We start from the raw sequence: 5,316 nt of genomic DNA, 5'->3' as shown, positions 1-5,316 counted from the left end.
GCTGGGGAGGAGGGACTAAGGAGCTGCTGTGGGAGTGGGTGATGTGCATGAGGGATGGGAGATCAAAGCAGGGGGAAGAAGTCATTCCTTCCTCTCACTGCAGACTGCTGCTGAATCCTACTGATTTTAGCTGATTTTTCAGCTTATGGGTGCAATCCACTGAGGAAACTCTCATGACCCCATCCTGAATCCTCACCAGGGAAGAACTGTTATTCTAGGGACAGCTTCCAGTGATTCCAGCCAATCTCCAAGAATAATTCCTCCCCCCACCCCATTTTACTCCTTCCTTTTCATGTATCTTCCCCCCGTCCAACAAACTGAACTGTGGGGAATGTGCCACCTTCGTGGGGTATGGAGGCAGACCAAAAGGTTTGGCTGCATGCAGGAGCAAGGATCACCACTTCCTGGAATTCCCCAGCATTCTCTGCCCATAGTCCATGCCAGTGACAGACCACCATCAGACATTTTGAACCGCATTCATCACCTGGGCATTGAAGTGCTTTGCAGAAGAAGTCAGTGAAAACTTTCTTATGGTCAGGTAATTTATTATTAATCATTACTATTAATAAATAAATTATAATTACTTATGATGGAGAGGCCAAGATGCAAGTGGTGGCGGTGGTGTTTATTTTGCAGTAGCATGTGGCAGCCCAGTTGTATGGCTTCACTGCAGCAGGTTCTGTGTGTACACAACAGAAGGACAGCCCCCGCCCCTGAGAGCTTACAACTGAAGTCTGAGACAAGTTATGCCATTTTTGATCTTGAGGGAGATATACTGTGGTCATTCTTACATCTCAGGGACAGAAGTTCCCGAGCTATGAGACCTCTATTGAGAAAATCTGCCACCCACTTAAATTTTACTCTTATTAGTGGCAGTTCCTTTGTCCATGGTGAGCATAGCTTTTAATGTTTTTGACCAACCTGGTGTGGCAGCCAAGAGACATTTGGGATGTTAAAAATATTCAGTGCAGTTGTGGCTTGTCATGATTAGCAAAGAGTGAGTACACCTGTTGGCTGAGTAAATATCGAAAGAATTTTGATTTATGGTACCTTTCTGGAGGAATGATTTAACTTATTGTTTAAAAACGTATTGTAAAAAGGTGGTTTCCTAGGCCTTCTCATAAAGAGGAAGTAGTGCATACTAGAAGCGCTCCGGCGGCACACACATACCAATGCAGCTGCGCCACTGTAGCACATCTGGTGAAGATGCTCTGTGCCTACGGTGGAGAGCTCTCCTGTCGGCATAATAAAACCACCTTTGCGAGAGGCAATAGCTATGTCTGTGGGAGAAGCTCTCCTGCCGACACAGCGCTGTCCAAACTGGCGCTTAGGTCGGTGTAACGTATATTGCTCGAGGGGTGGCTTATGCGCACCCCTGAGCAACATAAATTGTACCGACATACATGGCAGTGTGTACAGGCCCGATGTGTTGGGTAATGTGATTCACTTCTAAATACACACTCTTGGTATGAGCTGAGTCAATAGAGAATGTCGCAGGTGAGTCAAATCTTGAGTCAGAGCCTTAGATTCATAGCAAGCTAGAGTTGGTTCTGAAAGCTGAGAAGACTGAACAAGTTGAATTATTAAATCAGTTTCCTTTTACCAGAATCTTAAATATCTGAAGTGTTTATGAAAAAATCTGTAGCTGCCATCAGTCATTCAGAGGTTACCTTGGGACGAGAGCCTGGACAATGCCTTATACCCCACTTACATCCCAGGTTAACACATGAAGAGAGCCTTTTGCAGGCCCTGTGCAATGGGCTGAATTTCACCCTTAGTGAATATGGAAATATTCTCTGTTTTCCTAAACTGCTGTAGTTGTTTGAATTATGATAGTACCTAGAGGTCCTAACTGAGCTCAGGGCTCCACTGTGCGAGGCACTGTATGTACACATTGATAATCCCTGACCCAAAGAGCTTACAATCTAAACCGACAAGACAAAGGATGAGAAAGTTCTGTCACTGAACAGACAAGCGATCTAAGGCACAGGACAGTTGCTTCCCCAAAATCACAGGAAGTTTGACAGAGCCAGATATTGATCTCCAGTCTCCTGGATCTCCGTCCAATTTCTTAGCCACATCATGCCTATTGCTGTGATCTCTGCTTTAAAGGATTCAGAAAACCATTGAGCTCTGATTCTGGTTAAGGTGGCCTCATGTACATATTAAGTAGACCATTTCAACTTGCATGGTTCTACTGTCAGTGTAAAAAAGAGCATAAGCTAGTTAAAAGGTTTCTGAAAATAATTCTTCGAGATACATTTGATAATCGCCTAGTCTTGAATGGTTTTTAACAACATTAAAAGTGATGACACAATGGTTAGCTGAAAGTGTTTTAAAACTACTGCATATGTAATGTAAAAATCATCATGATATAAAATGTAGAATGAAAGTGTCTGCAATGCTGACTGTTCTAAAGGCTTTCTCTGTTAATTTATAATTGTTTGAAACATTGTGGGTGTGGGGCATGGGCTTAACCATAACAACCTACATTAATTGCGACTTGAAAGCAAAGAAAAACCAGAATTGCAGGCAGCTTCAGGAGATAAAACATGTTTGGTGTAAACAAAGGAATTGACAAATGTTCTTTCTATTCTTTGCTGTCCATAACAATACAGGTGACAATTAAAGTTATTGCAAACAAGGCTTTTGCAAACACGTTTTAAGTGAGAGATTTTAAAACCAGTCTTTGGAGCAGAGTGAATATTGCTGTCCTAATAGTAAAGTAGCCTAGCAGTACTAGATGATTCTTAATTAAAAGTTCAAACTGTTGAGGCATTTGCCAGATTGAAAGAGGAAGGCAGCATTTTTATAACTAGATACGCATTTTCAGCCTGCCCTCCAAATGTTGTATGGGAATTTCACACAGTAATTTTAGCAATAACAGAAGACAGCAATACTGGTTTTTAACTTGAGCAGGGCAAAAAATATCTGTCAAATAGAGTTTTTGCTGAAAAAATGCATTTTTCAGGGCTCCGAAACTATTTGCAAATTTGGATCAATTCAATGAGTAATTTTGGCTGAAATTTTTTTAAAAATTCAAAATATTTTGTTTTACAAAATGGCATTTCATTTTCAGATTTGGCCTATTGAAAAAAGCCTCAAAGGCGAAAAACATCTGAGAACACCTGATTGGAAATAAAAAATAAAATTATTGTAGAAAGAACAAAAGTATTTTCGTTGACTTGAAACGAATTGAAAGAAACAAAACAAAAATAATTTAGAGTCAACCCGAAACAGTTTGTTAAACTCAAAAAGAATCTTTTTCTTTTTTTTTCTTTTTTTTTTAAATAGTTTTGTGTGGAATTGAACCAGATTTTTTTGGTTTAGCCTCAAAATTTACTCAGTTCTAATCTTAAGCATTTTTGTATTTCAAGTATCCTTCAGTTAAAAAATCATGCCCACAGTTTAGCCCTCACAAGGAGATCCCAAATTTATTTTTTAATTCTGTTTGATATCCGTTTTTAAATGTCTCTTTTTTCCATTTTTATGACTTGCTCCCCAGAATTTCTAGACTTTGCTTAGGTAATGGGTTGAGACAGGCCTCAGAGATGACATTTTGGAATCAGCATCTCGTCTACATGAGAAAGATGTGCAGATTTTTTTGATCTGTTTGACATTGCCCCTTCTGTTAAAATAGTTCAACTTTCTAGTGTAGACAAGGCTGATGGATTAACATATGCAAATCCTTAAGGGGTAAAACAGCAACACTTCCTTTGTACTTGAACCACTGAAGATGGTATTTAAGGAGAATTGTAAGTGGGGCTGGTAGCGTTGCATGGTAAGGTGACCTAACACTTCCCATAAGACCCTGTTTTCGGTTTCTTATAATTTTGCCAGACTTTAACTGTTTGGGCTGAAAATTTCTACCCTGGGTGTCTGCCTCAGTCTGATTCCTCCTGACCCAAAAATTTCAGTCAAATTGGTTCAGCAGTCTAAGAACAAGGCTAGGCAGCCAGAAAATGAGGAGAAAACAATTAGTGACCACCTCTGAAAAGTTTGGCTTAGGTGATTTGACTAACATCACATAGGAACTCTGTGGTATAGACAGGGATAGAGTCCAGTTCTCTAGGTTGTCATTCAACTACCTTAACCATGAGACCATCTTTTCTCTTCCTGCCATCCCATGCCTTGTTCAAACACATCTTCCTTCCAACTTCCTCAACAAATGGGGCAGGGGTCCTACAGACCAATCTTTTTCAGTCACAACCCTGACTATCCCCATAGCAAATTCATTACGTACACTGAATACCACAGGGTCCTGTGGAAAAGATAGCATGTGAACATGTAAATAAAGATTATATCATACTGTATGTGCACAAGGGAGCCGAATTAAGGTTGCATAGACAGGAAGTGCCAGATTTAAGGCCAACTTTTAAGCACTTGATTTTGCAGCCTTAATATTCTTCTAACATAGATTTTTGTATGTAATATTGATTAATGTTCCTGTTTCTGGGACAGGAAGAAACATTAGCTCACATTGTCTAAAAATGAAAGTGGTGTTGTCTTGTTAATGAGAAGATGTCACTCCAAGGAAATAACCATCTTGTGTAATGGCAGAAAATCTCCATACAAAAGGAAGGGCCTTAGAGCTTGCAGTGTCAAATTAATCTGTCACTTAAGCTTTGTGTGCACTAGGAAAATTACCCACTACTGACAGTGTCATAGAATCATAGAATATCAGGGTTGGAAGGGATCTTAGGAGGTCATCTAGTCCAATCCCCTGCTCAAAGCAGGACCAATCCCCAACTAAATCATCCCAGCCAGGGCTTTGTCAAGCCTGACCTTAAAAACCTCAAAGGAAAGAGATTCCACCACCTCCATAGGTAACGCGTTCCAGTGCTTCATCATCCTCCTTGTGAAAGTTTTTCCTAACATCCAACCTAAACCTCCCCCACTGCAACTTGAGACCATTACTCCTTGTTCTGTCATCTGCTACCAGTGAGAACAGTCTAGATCCATCCTCTTTGGAACCCCCCTTGAGGTAGTTGAAAGCAGCTATCAAATCCCCCCTCATTCTTCTTTTCCGCAGACTAAACAATCCCAGTTCCCTCAGCCTCTCCTCATAAGTCATGTGTTCCAATCCCCTAATCATTTTTGTTGCCCTCCGCTGGACGCTTTCCAATTTTTCCAGATCCATCTTCTGGTGTGGGGCCCCAAACTGGACGCTCCAGATGAGACCTCACCAATGTCGAATAGAGGGGAACGATCAGGTCCCTTGATCTGCTGGCAATGTCCCTACTTATACAGCCCAAAATGCCATTAGCCTTCTTGGGAACAAGGGCACACTGTTGACTCGTATCCAGCTTCTCGTCC

At 41.0% G+C, this 5,316-nt stretch overlaps 1 protein-coding gene across 4 annotated transcripts in view; it reads left to right on the top strand.

Annotated features, from left to right (window-relative positions):
• The window catches only part of MYO1D (myosin ID), a 383,172-nt gene that overhangs the window by 275,218 nt on the left and 102,638 nt on the right, over nt 1-5,316 (top strand). The gene's annotated exons all lie outside the window — the stretch shown is intronic.

Source organism: Caretta caretta, chromosome 27, assembly GCF_965140235.1.
Source record: "Caretta caretta isolate rCarCar2 chromosome 27, rCarCar1.hap1, whole genome shotgun sequence".
NCBI lineage: Eukaryota > Metazoa > Chordata > Testudines > Cheloniidae > Caretta > Caretta caretta.
The sequence above is the reverse complement of the archived record's forward strand: the minus strand, read 5'-3'. Positions and strand labels throughout refer to the sequence as shown.